The sequence below is a fragment of the Corylus avellana genome, chromosome 3 (assembly GCF_965113065.1).
Source record: "Corylus avellana chromosome 3, dhCorAvel1.hap1.2, whole genome shotgun sequence".
Lineage (NCBI taxonomy): Eukaryota > Viridiplantae > Streptophyta > Magnoliopsida > Fagales > Betulaceae > Corylus > Corylus avellana.
This window is the reverse complement of record NC_142492.1, coordinates 16,402,462-16,420,359: the sequence shown is the minus strand read 5'-3', so window position 1 is coordinate 16,420,359 and position 17,898 is coordinate 16,402,462. Positions and strand designations below refer to the sequence as shown.

The 17,898-nt window shown below is 36.9% G+C and overlaps 1 non-coding gene across 1 annotated transcript; it reads right to left on the bottom strand.

Moving 5' to 3' along the window:
- Positions 1 to 15,157: 15,157 nt before the first annotated feature.
- On the bottom strand, positions 15,158 to 15,264 carry LOC132183475 (small nucleolar RNA R71). Its single transcript, XR_009440439.2, has one exon. It is a non-coding gene; the product is annotated as a small nucleolar RNA R71 (small nucleolar RNA).
- Between the last annotated feature and the right edge of the window lie 2,634 nt (positions 15,265 to 17,898).

Sequence of the window (17,898 nt, the reverse complement as noted above, 5' to 3'; positions counted from 1 at the left end):
CCATGGACCATGTTCTATATGTCATGACCCTTATCACCTTGTTAGAGAATTTCTTATAATGAGACAAATTTTTAACAAATTTAATGGGCATAAGAACACATTGTTCTCTAGACCGGGGAACGGCCGTTATTTTGATTCCTGTAACCCATCATGGGGCCAGCAGTCCAATCTCTCACGACAAGCTCAAGTTCCCAGAATTTATGCTCAACAATCTCATGGATTGCAACATCACTTATATCAGCAATTCTTTGATCATGCATACTCTTCTCAATCAACTCCACAACAGCAATATCAAGAAGAACCACCTCCTCTAAAAAGGTCTGCCTTAGAAAAATAGTGTGCTGACTTTACAAAACTTGTGGCAGCTCATCTTAGCAGCATGGAGGAAAGAGAGCAATCATTTGAATGGATGGAGGCCCACCTCAAGCAAAAATCAGATACACTTAAAGAAGAAGAAGAATAAGAGTTTCAAATTCAGTTGATGGCCAATCCTAATGAGCATTACATGGAGGAAGAATGCACCTACTATCATGCGCAAGCTGTCACACTAAGGAGTGAAGAGGTGGTTGAAAATCCAGTGGAAGAGGGAAAGGAGGAGCAAACTGAAGTTCCATAGGAGCCACATCAGGAAAAAGAAGAGAGCACTAAGATTTTTTCAACATTAGCTCTTATTCCTGAAACATCAGGAGGCCAAGAGAGAAGTCTATTAGAGCTACCACATGAGTAAATTGAGGACATCAAGATAGAGAAGCTCCCTGAGTTTTCTTCCTACTTTATTCCAATTCATGATTCCCCACCGGATGAGAAACTGTTTGAGAAAACTCAAAGTGGCTCTCCCCGATCTATAGCCATCTGGAATCACCTTGCAGCAGAAAAGGTCCATTCCCTTCAGTGCAAGAGAAGGAAAGATTGGTGCTTCAAGTTTAAAGTACCACCGTCTGGCTGAAGACGTTAAACTTAGCGCTCATGGGAGGCACCCCATAGTTTATCTTGTCATTTTATTTTTGTGTGTTTCATTTAATCTTTTTATTTATCTTTAGTTTTGTCTCCTTTTACTTGTTTTTTGTGTTTTTTATTTTATTATTTTGCAGGGACAAGTGTGCTTTAATTCAAGTTTGGGGGTGTGCTATGAGCTATGCTTTCCAAGATAATGTTGTCCAACTCCCGGGTACACTCTTTCCTTAATTTAGACACATTGGGGACAATGTGTCATTTAAGTTTGGGGGTATGGGAACACATGTTGTTTACACACACTTTGTCCCAGTTTCATGTTAATTGTTTTATTTGTTTGTTTGTTTGTTTATAAAAAAAAATAAAAATTATGCATGTTCATGTTTGCCTTAAAATTTTGGTTAATCTAAAAGAATTGTGGCTTGAATTTATCAGTGAGCTTAAAATTTTGAATAGATGATCTGATGAGAGAATTTGTTAGTTTCATTACTTGCTTAGGCTAGTTGAAAAATCAGATGTTTGATCTGATCACACAAGCACATTAGCACATAATTTGTTAGGTATGACATGAAAGCTATATGTGTGTTTCTGTATCTTGGAGGAAATTGGATGACTTATTAGATGGATACTCTGGCATATATATATGATGAAAAAAAAAGGTATAAATTAAAGATCATTGATAAGCTTTTCACTGAGTAACTGGACTTCTTGCCTCAAAGCATTGAGTGTTCACGTCAAAAGGCGAAAAGTTTTGATTTGATTGATGTCATGGTTAGTTTGGTTTTGTAGCCTTTTTCACTCGAGTTAGTAGGTCATTAGGAGTGTCTCTACACTTAATGCCCTAAAATCATCTGGTTTGGGAGTCATCGACTTAACACTTGCTACACGGGTCAATTAGAAAGCTTAAGGGAACCAAACATTGCACAACCTGACCAAATAAAAAAGAGAAAAGAAAAGAAATATGCCATTGTTGGTCATTCTAATAAGGATTTCAGTGAATTTTGAGATATAGAGACATTACACATTGGAAAGAATTGGAAGCCTTATAATTTTGTGCTAGCTCACCTTACACTGTTTTCAAACTTGTGATGTTTTAGCATGTCCTTTTTAAGTAATTGAACTTTGAGATTCTAATTCATTGTGAAGATGGAGTTCATCTTTTTAAGCTTGCTAATGAATGAAAATCATGATCTTGAAGTGATGCTTTAATTTTTGGAATAACATGAACTATGCATGATGTTTGTGGGTAACATTTCCAGAATCACGAGACTTCACTTGTCCTCTAAGGAATTCCTAGGGGTTTAAAAGGCTTGTTCCATACGCTAAACTATACATCCCACGAAAGATAGATTTATCTTTTTGTTCTCTATTTTTCATTTTTCTTTTTAGATTTGTATTGCTAAGGGACTAGCAATATGTAAGTTTGGGGGTGTGTTTAGTGCTTAAATATTCATATTTTTAGCCCTTAACTTACATGTGTTAATCCTTTAGTTTTAGTTAATTTATGTCATTTTAGATCTTTTATGTGTTTTCCTTGATTTTGTAGGTCATTGGAAGAAAAAGAAGCAATCTCAGAAGTTTTGGACTCAAAAGAGCTATTTTGAGAATATGGAAGGCTCTAGTAGTGCGATCAATCGCAGGGGAGTTGCGATCGAGCGCACTATAGGCGAGCACTACAATGCGCAAGGCAACCGTGAACAAGTGCAAGCACCAGGAGGATCAATCGCAGACCTGTGCGTGATGGCCAAGTCAACCGCCAGCCTTGTTATGGAAAGTGCAACTTTTAAGGTTTTGTAACTTAGTGAGAACTAGGGCTCAAACCCTACAATTTTTAGGGTTTCTAGAGTATTCCTAAAGGCCTATAAATAGACGCTTTAGCCTTTAGTATAGACACACTTTCCAAGGAGAAGAATTGGAGCTCTTCAAAGTTCAAGTTTCAGGTTTATTCTTTTCCTTTCTTTCTTTTTATTTTATGAAGATGTTTAACATCAAACTTATGTGAAACTAATTTATTTAGTAGGGCTAGATTAAAGCCCTAGTTATGTTTAGTTAATATTCAATATTGGCGCCTTTGTGATGATCATGTTGTGATATTTAACTTGATTAATGCCTACTTTCATGAATTCCTCATATGTGTGTGCCTGATCAACATATGCATGTGGTATGGACTAGTTAGTTAAATCAATTTGGATGACCGAGTTCTGGGTTTAATAAAAGTAACAAAAGATATCCACACCGGATTCTTGGGTTAATCAACGTGGGGAATTGGGAGTATACACCCATGCCTTAGGCCTCATGTGTTTGTCGATTTCCACAGAAATTATGCTTTCTTAAAGAACAACTTAGTATACACCCATGCTAAATCCTTTAAGAAAGAAAAGAGTTAGAGTATACACCCATGCCTAACTCATTGCTTAGGGAAATCAATAGCTTAAGGAGTATACACCCATGCCCTTAGGTTGACAAACATTAGATGTACATAACATGATCAAAGCATTGGCATATTGACATATTATCTAAATATAATTAGTGGTGGATATCAAAACCCTACCATTTTATTATCATCAAATCAAAATTCAATCATTGTTTTGTTTTACTTTTGGAATTAATTTTAAACAAAATTCAGCAATCCTCATGGGAATGACCCCGTACTTGCACCCTATGCTACTATGTTGACCTCGTGCACTTGTGGGTAAAACATCCAATTATTTTCCTATTAATTTAGGTAGATATTTGTGACAACATAGGCAAAATAGTCTCCAGCCACGAATCTCACGCTCCGGCGACGAAGCTTCCTTCCCAACCCACCATTCTTCCACGGCCAAATCCCCGGCAAACCCAACCCACAATCTGCGACGTACCCAACCCACCATTCTTCCATAATCAGACAAACCCACTTTCCTGTCATGTCAAGTCTTAGAACCAAAGTTTGCTTCCGTGGCTAGATCTGTGTACGTGACGGCTTCAAGTCGAATGCTGGTTTCAAAACGAAAGGAACTTTCCTAAAGCTTTGAGATGGTATGTTCTACAAAAAATTTGCACCTTGTTTTTCTGTTATGAATTTTATGAAAAATCTACACCTACTTTACAAAAAATCCAGTTTCCACTCCAATCCCTAGTCAAATAAGTATTGTTCACTTTTTTTTTTTTTTTTTTTTGTATCTAGTAATAATTAGGTCCATTATGATGTGATTCGGTGTTGTGTGAAAAAAGTGGTGGTTCGAAAGTGTATTGAATGTTGGCATTGGATTCCATTTGTTGAGTGGGAACTGATATGAACTGTGATTCTCGAATTAAAGGTTGTCTCGAATAGAATGTGGACCATTAAGATTAGTTTTGGATTATATTTGTTATTAGATGTTGATATGGTTGAGACTTTAGGAATTAAAGATGCTTAATGGATTTTCTTGTGAATTAATTTCATTAACATTCAATAGAAAATGCAAATGGTTGTTTAAAATTTGTTTGAGTCATTTGATGTTCTTAGAAAGCATACAAGTTGCATGAATTGGCCTTCGATTGATTAGGTGCTGGATTTCCTTGCATGTTATTTTCACGTTAAATTTTGATGTTTGGAAATTAGAAGCCTGTACCCCACGGCCTTAAGATGATTTCATGATTACTTTTTTAGAGAATGTGAATTCATATTTTTGGGTAGTACTTCTAGGAAGCTAACATTGGTGTATATAACCTATGGATTGGTTAGTTTTGTAAATTTATAATGTATGTTTTGGAGTGGTAAATTGTTTCTAGAAAACAACATGGTTCTAGGTGTAACCGAATGTCACTTGGAAAAAGGGTTTGAAACTTGAAAGGGATGGTGTTGCTCTCTTGAAACAATTAGATTATTATTACGCAGGAATAAGTGTTATATTAAAATTGTGTAGTTGCTAGAATTTTGATGGAATATTGATAGCATGAATTGTGAAAAAGTTCGGCCAAGTATACTTGGCTTCAATTTCCAATAAAATTATTAAGAGTATGCTTTGTTTAATGTTTACATAAGTGACTATTATGCAGAGGAATGATGCCTGCAGATTTTTCAAATGGCACGACAAACCAACTTGTAAGAGGGGTATGGCGGTCCTACCTGCTTTGTTGGAGAAGGTTAGAGAGGTGAAGGATGAAAAAGACAATTGCATGGCAAGGGTAGAAGATCTGTTGAATGAAAATGACAACTACCTGACAAGGGTTAAGCAAATCCAGAATGAAGATGTTGTACATTTGGAAAAGATTAGAGAGCTGGAGAAGGAAAATGCCATATTTAGAGTGAGAGAGAAATTTTTTTATCTATGCTTTGTTTTTGTCATGGTGTTTGATGTTGTTGGTTGTTTGTGTCATACTTATCAAATGAATTTTGTGTAATGATGTATATTTTTAACTGATGTAAAATAATTATGTTCCCTTAATTATGAAATGTAAATTTTTTGAACTGAGTTCAGCTTGGTACCAATATACCAAAGTTTACAAAGATTAACCTATTCAAACCATAAAGCATAAAGAAAATTCAAGCTCCTCTAATTGGCTTACATGTATCCAAAATACATCCAACAATTTCAAAAATGTTATCCAAAATACATCAAACCCAAACAACTCCAACAGTTTCAAAAATGTACATCCAAAATACATCCATCCCATATCAAAACATTGGATCCACTATCCGTACATCTAAAAGCATCCCAAAACCCAATAATCTATTGAGTTGCCCTATACTAGCCTAAACGTGATTCTGCTTTGAATTGTCCCCAGCTTGTGATCCTCCAATCTAAAACACATGCACATCCATATGAACAAAAGACATTAAAAACTAAAGACATACAAAACTAAAGACATACTGAATTCATTACCCACCCCTATTGGTTGCCTAATTGGGCTTGTGTTGTCTACAGCGGTGGTGGGTTCTCCTGCATCTTGTGATCCTCCCTGCTACACCATATGAACAAACAATTGCATAAATACACGCTCATTGTCATAAACACAACATTAATAGTTTGTTAAAATAACTAACCTCAGTTTCATTATTTTGCTTTGCCTTTACAATCTTTTTGGGCCAAATCTTCTTGTTTGGATTGTTTGGTTGGCAGCAACTCCTAGCATTGTGACCCGTTTGACCACAATTTCCACGACATACACCATACCCCTTACGAGTCACCTTGATCGTTTCAATAGGCTCATTTTCATCCTCTCCTCTTCGTCTCACCTTTCTAGGCCTACCTCTTTGTTTTTTTTGGTATAAGTGGCAGTATAGGTTCCACATAATGATCAACAGGCCACTGATTATAAGCCGATGGTATCGGATATATATCGTGGGCATATGACTTCCTAAAAGTATCCATCAAATACCACTCACTAACATACTTCTCAGGGACTTGCTTATGTACATAAATTGCACAAATTGCATAGGGGCATGGAATACCATTGAGTTTCCATCTACCACAACCACATGTTCTTCTCCCTAGATCAACAATCCTCCTAGGCTCATGACTATGGTCGACCTCAAACCACAATCTATTACTCCAATGTAAAATGTAGTTTCTTGAATATGACTTGTTTCTCTCCAATTTTTTCACAATCTTAAGGCAAATAACATTTTTTGAAGTTGCTCCTCCATCCCTTTTTTGATTGAACGTGCCCATTAGTTGCCACCTTTTTAATTCCATGCATCCTAAGATAGGCTTATCTCTTGCCTCTAGGATCCATGCAATGAAACACTCAGTAGTATAGTTCAGTAATATATCACTACAACTATAATCTGTAAATGCATGCCTTGACCACATCCGTGGGTTAATCTTGCCAATGTAGTCAAATGCATCTTCACTCATACCTCTAATGACCGACAGGTTTTGCTTGAATTGTAACTCATTAGCTGCCTGAGCTGCACCCCACAAAACATCTTTGTATGCCTTGCCCTTGTACCCTTGTCTCTTGTCGACTAGAGCGCGGATGCGCTTGAGCCTATTATTGCATGCGATTGATCCCAACCTCCAGCTTTTCACGAAAATGTTTGCTTTCCTTCAAAAACCATAAAGCTGCTAGAAAACACCAAAACAACTCAAAGCATCAAATAATAGCAAACCTAAGAGATTAACATATGTGAATTAAGGGGCTTGAATGTGTAACATTCAGCACTTATTAGGAATTAAATAGAGCACTGGGCTCATATTTTAATTCCTACAGGCTAAGGAGTTAAAATAAAGCCTTGGGCTTATAATTTTAATTTTTTAGGCTTTTAAAATAACTTTGGGCTTTATAGAATTAATTCCAAAGGCTATAAAGTTAAATGAAATGAGCATTGGGCTTGAGGATAAAACAGAAGCCCAAGTGCATAACTAAGTGGGAGTGGGCTAGGCTTGAAACCCTAGCCCTAGCCGCATAGGGAGAGAGAATATTCTCTCCCCATGGCCGGCAACTAGGTGTGTGGCAAGGAGTGTAATTACTCCTTGTCCCACTTCATCTAGGACTGAGATTTTAATCCTTGTCCCACATGGTTTAAAATTCATTTTCTCCAAGGATCTCAGTATTATAAATATAGGAGCAATTGAGATGCAAAGTATCTGACACAACTTGGTCTAAAGCTTGTGAATTTTGTGAAAACAAAAAACCCAACATCACTCTCCCAAAAGAGTGAATACACGGCCACTAGGGGAGTTTTCTCTCTCCAAAGTTTTGCTTCTAGTTTTCTCTTGTTCCTAAGAAAACTTTGTGAGCCCACACTCACAGTCATATTCAGCCATCAATCAAAGAGAAGATTTAATGGAGCAATCTTCTCACCAATTGTTTGAAGATTTTGAAGTTCTTGATCAACTCTCAAGTCTTCAAGAAAATTCTTCATGAGTATGTGTAAGAACAAAAAGATGTTCTTCAAGTTCATGAGGAACACGGAGAACACAAAGAACACTATGAAGGCGAGATGAGTATGGATTCATACTTGAAGTTTTCAAGCATGTTGGAACTTCAACTACTTAGCCCAACACCAATGGAAGAAACGATAGACACTCCTACGCCCCAAAGCCTAGGAGTGGCCGAATCTACATGTACGTAATTATAACTTATATGTTTGCATTAAATCTAAACATGTTTGTCTTGATGGTAAAAGGTCTTGGAGATCATTTTATTCCCTGTGTAAAAAGAAAATTTTTGAAGTTTACTTTTACACATAGATCCCAACAATATAATCCTCAAAAACTCCAATGAAACCATGAAATAAAATCTAAGCAGAGTAATGACTAAGTAAAACACGAAGTTAGTCAAAACGATTACCTCTCTTGAGCAAAACCTCCCAGAAAGCTCTCCTCCTCTCTCAAAACTCACCAAACACTAAAGTAGGGTTTCTCTATAGCTTAGATGGCAGAACGAGGTTTTAAAGGGTCACGGGGGGGGAGGGAGGCGAGGGGGTTTATATAGCCTTAGAAAAGCTAGGGCAGCTGCTGTGACAATCTACAGTGCAGCGAACATTCGATGGTCCATGGCCAATTGTTTGTTTTACTGTGTGTACAGTGTTTCAAGTCTGTAGATGTACGCTCGATCATTACCCACTAGGTCAAAGTTGGGTCAACGAATGTTTGGTGGTCTCCCCGTGAACGTTCAGTGTACTGTTTGCACATGGTTTCTTGGTTTTAGTCGCGAATGTTCGGTGGTCTTTCAAGAGAACGTTCAGAAAGTGCTAAAAAACTACCAAAACTTCCCCAAATGAGTCCTAATGACCCGAGAACCCTTACTAATCATTTTGACAAAGCTAATCATAGCCTAGTCATTACCTGGGGCACTACATCACATGCTTAACACCTTAAAGCTAGAGAATGATAAATTATAAGCAACCTTGCAGTTTTTTTTTTTTAACAAACATTGCATTAAGAACAAACATTGCATTTGTAACAAACCTTGCAGTTAAGTGCGGGTAACACTTAGCAAACTCCATAGGATAAGTGGGAGTATAAATTCATTTATTGTTATGATAATATATTATGTTGTACTCTGCAATGCTATGTGCTTAAATTAAATTGATTTTAATTGATGTCTTACTTATCATCCTATGAACTCTTTTATTTCTTCATATTATGAAATGTGAAGTTAAATATATAGTAAGAAAATGCAAAAAAATATTATTATATTTTATTACTATGTATCAAATTGTCTATTACCTCATTTACCTTTTAGCCATACGCTTATTAAAACTTATTTGTGAAAACCCTACATACATGGTTGTCGAGTAAACATTGGTAATATGATAGATTGAAACAAGATGGGTCCAATTTTTGTTAAATTCAACCAAAGAAAACATGCTCACTCTCAAGTGAGAACTCAGTTGTTTGTTCCTCGACAACAACACCAAAAACTTGTTGTGAGTTTTAAATGATACTTGCAAGTGCACGAGTCATTTGCAATATAGATTTTGCAAGTGCGAGGTCGAATCCACAAGGAATTGTGTTTGTGCAAATAAACTTTTATCTAAATCGATTGAATTTTAACCTAGTTCCAAAAGTTGAGTGATTGTTAAATTGACAATAAACAAACATAAACTGAAACAAAATTAAATTAATCAATGGATGAGCACTAAGGTTTTGGAATTAGCACTCACAAATTCATAGCAACATGTTTCATGTTCATCAACATTATCCAAACGACACATTTTATGTAATTTTATTTGTGCTCAAAAGATTTAATTAAATCATCCAAAGTATCTGTTCTTTACACAAATCACAAAGGATACCCGATTTAAATTACATCATCCAATGTATCCGTGCTTTGCACAAATCATAAGGGATATCCAACTAAAACCGAATCATCCGATGTATCCGTTGAACAAATGACAATGGATATCCAAATTTTAAACAAATAAACTAATCACTCAATTAAAAGTGATGAACAATTAATTGAATAAAAATAGAACAATCAGAAATACAATTCATATAATCGGATAAATGTTAATTTACATGAAAATTGATCTGTTGCTATTCATCTATGAAGCTTCATCCTCAACCTTAGTTCGGGTTTAGCCTCTCATGGAATTGAAAGAAAATACAATAGAATGGGAATCCATAGAAATTGAGAAACTTACAATGAGAAAATTCAAATTGAAAGCCACCAAAAACTAGAAAACCCTAGCCTTTTTGCTCCTATTCTCTCTAAAAATGTCCCTAGCAGGCCCCCCCCCCCCCCCCCTTTTCTTATGTTCATGTTTTTCTTTTTATATCTTATTTTTACGGTTTTTGGGGGTAAAAATGGCGCTGGGCGTACGTCTGATACATGGCCTATCTGGACAGGCCTTTGCTATGTTCGAACACCCTTTCTTCTCCAGAGTGCGCTCGAGCGCGTGCTTATTGCGCTCGAGCGCATGCCTGTCCGAACAGGTGCTACTTCCTTGTGGTTTTCTTTCCAAAAAACTTGTATTTCTCACATCAAATCCACTTTTTTCTCTTCGCAACCTTCAAAATACTGAAATTACAAAACTAAAACAAAACGTTAGATTATAACACGGCTAAAGGATTAACAAATGTAAATTAAGGGGCTCAAATATACAATATTTGGCACTCAGCAAACACCCCCAAACTTACATATTGCTAGTCCCTTAGCAATACAAAAACTAAAAACAAAATGAAAGCATGAAACAAAAATCCTCTATCATGGGAGATACGATTGCATTTAGCGCATGCAACAAACCTTTTAAACTCCTAGGCATCCCTAGTGGTTGAATGAAGTCTCATGAGGGTCTAACAGCAATGATACCCACAAACAATTTTCAGCACTACATTATTGACAAGAATGAATTTCCACACAAACAAATGGTTCTTACTCATGAGCATGCTTAACAAAATCAACACTACAATCACATCATGAGGACATCCAAAATCGTAAGTGGGCAATTGAGACAACACATGCTTCATTAAGTTCAAAGTGAGATTAACATACAATCTTGAGGCTTTAATTCACTCAAAGTTTGTATATCTCAAAATTCATAGGAGTTCTATCAAATGAAGACAACCAAGGCTTAACTCAAGATATGCAATATATATATAGGCTGCGCAATACACGGCTCCCTTAAGCTTTTTAATTGACCTATGTAACGAGTGTTGGGCCAATGACTCCCAAAGTAGATGGTTTTAGGGCACTAGATGTGAAAACATCCCTAAGGGTTTAATAACTCAAGTCAAAAAGGCTACGAAGCCAAACCAACCATACAATCAACTACATTGAATTTCACACCTTTTTATGAGAACACTCAATGCTTAATGCAGCAAGAGGTTTAGTTACTCAATGAAAAACTCAACATGATTTTGATTTGATTTTGTTTTCCTTTTTTTTTTTTTTTAAATGAAATAAACACGAACAACAAAAGATAAACATAAGTAGATAGTAATGTCTTTCCCACCCCCAAACTTAAATGACACATTGTCCCCAATGTGGCAAGAGATACAATATCGTGAGATGAGGAAATTGGAGTGGGCAAAGGCCAGGGCGTCCCCCAAACTTCAACACCAAAACACCTGTCAAAAACTTACAAAAATTTTGTCTCACAGAAATAGGCATCATAAGATTAATTGCTGTTAAAAACAAAAAGAAAATGACAAGAAATAAAATAAATAGCTGCCATGAGTTGGTTTACTCTCTCCACTAAGTCATCAACATGAGTAGTTGGAGAATGTTGCATTAATGATTTTTTAGGAGGATAATTGCAAGCTGAATGCATGGAAGATGGGTTGTAAAATTGCGGATATTCACGAGGGTGCAGTTTATGAAACAACCAAGGCATATATATATATATATATATATATATATATATATATTTTTTTTTTTTTTCGGCAGGTTTTGCAATGCTTAGCTCCTTTAAGCTTTCTGGTTGACCCATGTATCAAGTGTTAAGGCAATGACTCCTAAACCAATTGGTTTTAGGTCATTACGTGTAAAGACACTCTTAAGGATTTACTAACTCGAGTCAAAAAGGCTATGAAGCTAAGCTAGCCGTTTTATTAATCAAATCAAACTTTTCACTTTTTGACGCGAACACTCACTTCTTAATGAGGCAAAAGGTCTGGTTACTCAGTGAAAAACTCAACTTGAAATTTTTTCTCTTTTTATTTTAATAATAGCATGCCAAGGTTATTTATCCAATACGTCACCCAACTGAATTCGAGAAAATGAAAACAAACATAATTTGTCTCAAATTTCATACCTCACAAACATGTGCTAGTGCGCTCAAGGTAAATCTTAAATTGAAACAAGAAGCATCTCATGTTGCCAAAAGTAAGTGACAAGACTCAAAATTCCTAAGTTAAATGATCATGTGTTCATAACTTTAAGCATACCAATGAAATTCAAATCAAAGTTAAAGGTCAACCACATGCTTGAGAATGACAATAATGGACCGTGGTTTGTTCTTCCATACCCCCAATCTTGAATCACACATTGTCCCCAATGTGTGTCTACAACTAAGAGATAAGATCAAGAGTATAGGAATACCTGAATGGGTAGAAGTGGGGCATATCATACCCCAAAACTTTTAAAAAAACACATGTCCTGAAAAAAATAAGTGATACTTCAACCAAATACCAGTCAAGTGCAACACATTGTTGTAAAAATATAATCAAAGAATGAAAATAGAACAACAATGAAGAAGATAAAACCAGGAAGGAGATCATGTACCCTGTCTTGATGGAGGACTCGAGTGCATTGGGCCTGCTCTCGAACCTATGAAGCTGACTTATTTAGTCAAAATATATGGGATCCGCAAGCCAGTAGAATCCTCATCCTTGATGCGCTTAGTGCTCTCTGACCCTTAAGTTTAAATTTGAAACACCAATCTTTTTTGGGTGAGATTTAATCATCTCTTTCATAATCTGATTATTCTTCCTGAGAAGATTCAATATCTGATCTTGCCTTTTCAACCTTTGATCTTGATGTGTGCCAAATATTGCATATTTAGACTCCTTAATTTACTTGTGTTAATCCTTTAGCTGTGTTATTATTTGATGTTCTGTGTTAGTTTTGTGTTTTTAGTATTTTGTAGGTGTTGAAGAAAAACTACTTTTTGGAAGAAAACATACTTTGAGAAGACCTAGATGATATGGTTAAGTTTAACCAAATCCAATAAATGGGTAAATCGGAATAAGGATAAGATTGGATAAAATTTTGAATTGGATTCAAATTCAGATTCTACACGTCTCAGTATTTTGACCATAACTTTTCGCTCACATATCCGATTTAGGTGATTCAAGTGGCGTTGGAAAGCTAACTCAAAATACTACAATTCATTGTGAAATAGGATTTTGCTAATTCGGACGTTTACTATTCCAAAATCGTCCCGTAATTAAATGGTACAAACCTGGACGAATTGTATCCGATTTCAACTTGTAAAACCCTAAGTTTTAGGTCTATAAATAGGGAATTATCAGATTAGTTGAGGGGGCTACGAATTTGAAGATTGCAGAGGAGAAAGAAGAGAGTTTAAGGTTTTCCTAACTTTTGAATCTCTACTTTGTGATTCTTATTTGTAAGTACTCGATTTTACATTATGAATTCAATCAATTTTGTTTTGTCTTTCAATAACATGAGAGGCTAAACCTTCAACTAAGGTTGAAGATGAAGCCTCACTTATGATTAGCAACTTTGTTTCATGTATGTAATATTTCCCAATTTAATGGTTTAATTGCTCTATTGTTTTACTTCTAATCAATTGGATTGAATAACTCTTGGATATCTTTTGTGATTCAAGGATACACTTGATGATTTAAGATTATTCAATATAATTGATTGCTTGGTTTTCTTTGTTAAAAATTGGATTTCCCCTGTGATTTATTCTCTGGATACAATTGATGTTTTGATAAAGATTGGATATTTTCTTGTGATTTACGGATACAGTTAATGATTTGATCGAATATTGGATTTCTTTTGTGATTTGGGTTATGAATGGATACATGGGATCTTTTGATTAATTCTTTGAAGCAATAGTAAAACAAACTTAAGATTTATATGTGAGAACTTTGGGGAATATTATAGATCATGAAATTATGTTGTTATGAATTTGTGAGTGTAGATTCTGAAACTTTAGTGTTTCGTCATAAGATTTCAATCACTTTAAATTGCTCATGCTTTTGTTTTTTTTCATTCAAACAGAAAAATCTCTCAAAAATTTGGAACTAGATTAGGATTTAATTAATTTAGATTTAAAATTGCTTTCAAGAATACAATTCCCTGTGGGTTCGACCTCGCACTTGTAATCCATTAACTACAATTGATTCGTGCACTTGCGAGTTAAATAAATTTGCCCAACAAGTTTTTGGTGCCGTTGCCGGGGAATTGTTTATTTTTTTAAACCAATTTATTTCTAGATCCGTTTTATTCTTCTACTAGTTATAATTAGGATTTTATTTTTCTGCAATTTGTTTTGTTTTATTTGTGTTACTAATACAAATTAAAAAAAAAAAAAAAAAATTCTTTTTGTTTTTTGTTGTTGTTTTGTTTGTGTTACAGCCCTGCTACGATCGAGCACACTTGTAGCCAAGACTGCAAACGCAACAGTTCAGTAGATTTTTGCCAAAATCTTTTGGTCCTTTTTTGTGAGTTTTTAGTTTCTGTTTAAATTAATTTCTGCTTGCAATTGTGTTTAGTTAGTTTAATATAATTTAATTTAGTTCAATTCATTTCAGTTTTTAGTTTATTAGTTTGTTAGGTTGTTAGCTTGTTAGTTCCTATTTGCATGTTCGGTCGTAGGGCTTTAAATCTGGAGTTAAACGCTTTTGATCCTGAAATTGAAAGAACAGCGAGAGAGAATCTAAGACAGCCACCAAACTCACCCACCAATTCTCAAAGTTCCGAGTCTGATTTGGAAAAGTCTGTTAAGATGGGAGAACGAAATCAACCTAGATCCCTTAGGGAGCTGTTCGTACCCAACATTACCAACACACCGTCATGTATAGTGTTGCCAGCTACTCGCTTCGAGTTGAAGCCGAGTACAATAGGTCACCTTCCTGCATTTAGAGGATTAGAGAATGAGGATCCATATGTTCATGTGAGGATTTTTTTGGAAATTTGCGACATTGTTAATACACAAAATGCCCCAGCAGAAGCGGTGCGCCTTCAGTTATTCCCTCTGTCCCTACATGATAGGGCGAAATCCTGGCTACTCAACAATAGGCCTGGATCTATCACTTCTTGGGATATGTTGCAAAGCAAGTTTTACCACAAGTTCTTCCCAATTTCCAAAATCAATGCCCTCCGTCTACAGATCACCAATTTCAGACAAAAAGAAGGGGAAAGATTCACCGATAGCTGGGAGCAGTTTAAAGAGCTTACTATAAAATGCCCACCCCACGGGTTTGAGAATGAGGTGCTAGTTCAAATTTTCTATAGGGGACTAACACCAAGTGAGCGAAACTCGCTTGAGACGATGAATGGTAGAGAATTCTTAAGTCTTACTGGGGATGAAGCCTATAAAACTTTAGACGAAATGGCTGAACGAGCACAACAATGGGATTTCCAAGATAGTTGGGACAGACAACAACCCACTCCCAAGACAGGAGGCATTTATGAGGTGAGGAATGATGCTGAGTTAAGGGAGGAGTTCAAGATTCTCAGGCGTCAGTTTGACACTATGGTCTTAAACAAACTAGTCAATGTAGCAGATACTTACCAAGTTGATGCATGCGGGTTATGTGATAGTCAAACGCACTTCACTCAAAATTGCCCAACTTTGTCAACAGAGTACCCAACTGAGCAAGTCAATGCCTTCAATGACTACAGAAAACCCACCACTAGACCGTTTTCTGAAATGTACAATCCAGGGTGGCGGAATCACCCAAATTTCTCTTGGAAGTAGAATCAGCCATTGAACCAAAGAGATACCTCCACTCAAGCTCAAAATCAGTTTAGGCCATCTCACCAAGCTCAACCTCCTGTTTATCAGTCTACCACTCAAGTGCCTGCACCACAGTCATCACTGGAAGACATGATGAAAGCATTCATGCAATCAATGGATAAGAACATACAAGAGATAAAGCAAGATATGAAGAATACTACCCTGAGCAATTCCCAAGATATACAAGAGCTAAAAGGTTTCACCAATCAAGCCGTACAGGAAATGAGGAATTCCAACATGGCTAACAACAAAGACATTCAAGAACTTAAGCAGGCTATGATCAAGGTAGAAGGACAAGTTGGCCAGATAGCAAATCAAGTGGGGGAAAGAGAAAGAGGGAAGTTCCCTAGTCAACCCGTGCCTAACCCAAAAGGGCAATTTGTGATTGGAAGTTCCTCTGCCTCTATGCATGGTCAGGAGCATGTACAAGCCATCACCACTCTGAGGTCAGGCAAACAGGTGGATAATCAAGTGGTCATGCCTGAAGAGGCCACTAAGGCTGCAGAAGAGAAGGAAAACCTGGACAAGCCTACGGAAGACACAGGACCGGACATTGCCATTCCGATTACTGAGGATCCTTCCAAAAAGTATATACCCAAAGCTTCGTATCCAGAAAGACTGAAACCGCCAAAGAAGAGCTCGAAGTTCGATGATATTTTGGAAGTGTTCAAGCAAGTGCAGATAAACATTCCATTCCTAGATGCCATCCAGCAAGTGCCTTCTTATGCCAAATTTCTGAAGGATTTGGTCACCATCAAGAGAAAGACGAACGTCCCCAAGAAAGCTTTCCTGACTGAGCAGGTCAGCTCTATCTTGCAATACAAGATGCCTGTAAAGTATAAGGACCCTGGATGTCCTACCATTGCTTGCAAGATTGGTGACAATCGAGTTGAGAAAGCTCTGTTGGATTTGGGGGCTAGTGTAAATCTACTGCCATATTCAGTATTTGTTCAGTTGGGATTGGGAGAGTTGAAATCCACTTCAATTACACTTCAGTTGGCTAACAGATCTGTGAAGGTTCCAAGGGGAATTATTGAAGACGTGCTGATCAAAGTTGATAAGTTCTACTACCCTGTGGACTTCATTGTCCTAGATACAGAGACGGAAAATGCAGAAATTCAAGTTCCAATCATATTAGGGCATCCCTTTTTAACTACGGCTAATGCCCTAATCAACTGTAGAACTGGAGTCATGAAGATATCATTTGGAAACATGACAGTGGAACTGAACATCTTTGATATCAGCAAGCAGCCATTTGAGTATGAGGAGGTCAGAAGCACATGCTTAATTGGGGAGATAGTAGAGAAAACTGTCAATGAACCAGATATTGAAGACCCCTTGGGAGAATGCCTGATTGCACTGGGAAGTGACATGGCACTGGACACTTTATTGGAACAAGCTGACGCCTTGTTAGACTCAACGCCTGAGATAAAGACGGAGACTACAGAAATTACTTTGACATCGTCCCCTGATCCATCTTCATTAGCAGTTGAGCCTGTCAAGCGGGAGTTGAAGCCTCTACCAGACACCCTGAAGTACAAGTATCTGGATCCTATAGAATCTCTGCCTGTGATCATTGCTGCCGATTTGGATAGTGATCAGGAACATGAGCTGTTAGAAGTTTTGAGAGAGCATAAAGAAGCAATCGGGTGGTCAATAGAAGATATCAAAGGAATCAGCCCTACAGTAGTGATGCATAAGATTCATCTGGAAGAAAATGCTAAAACTTCTCGCGAGCCACAGAGACGGTTGAATCCGGCCATGCAAGAGGTAGTTCGAGCAGAGGTAATTAAACTTCTGGATGCGGGAATCATATACCCAATCTCTGACAGCAAATGGGTGAGTCCCATTCATGTGGTGCCGAAGAAGGCAGGGATTACAGTTATCAAGAACAAGGAAAATGAGTTGGTCCCCACTCGTGTGCAGTCAGGATGGAGAGTGTGCATTGACTACAGGAAGTTAAATGCCGTGACAAGAAAAGACCATTTTCCTCGACCTTTCATCGATCAGATGTTGGAGAGATTGGCAGGCCATGAGTACTACTGTTTCCTTCATGGTTACTCCGGCTACAACCAAATTCCATTGGACCCCGAAGA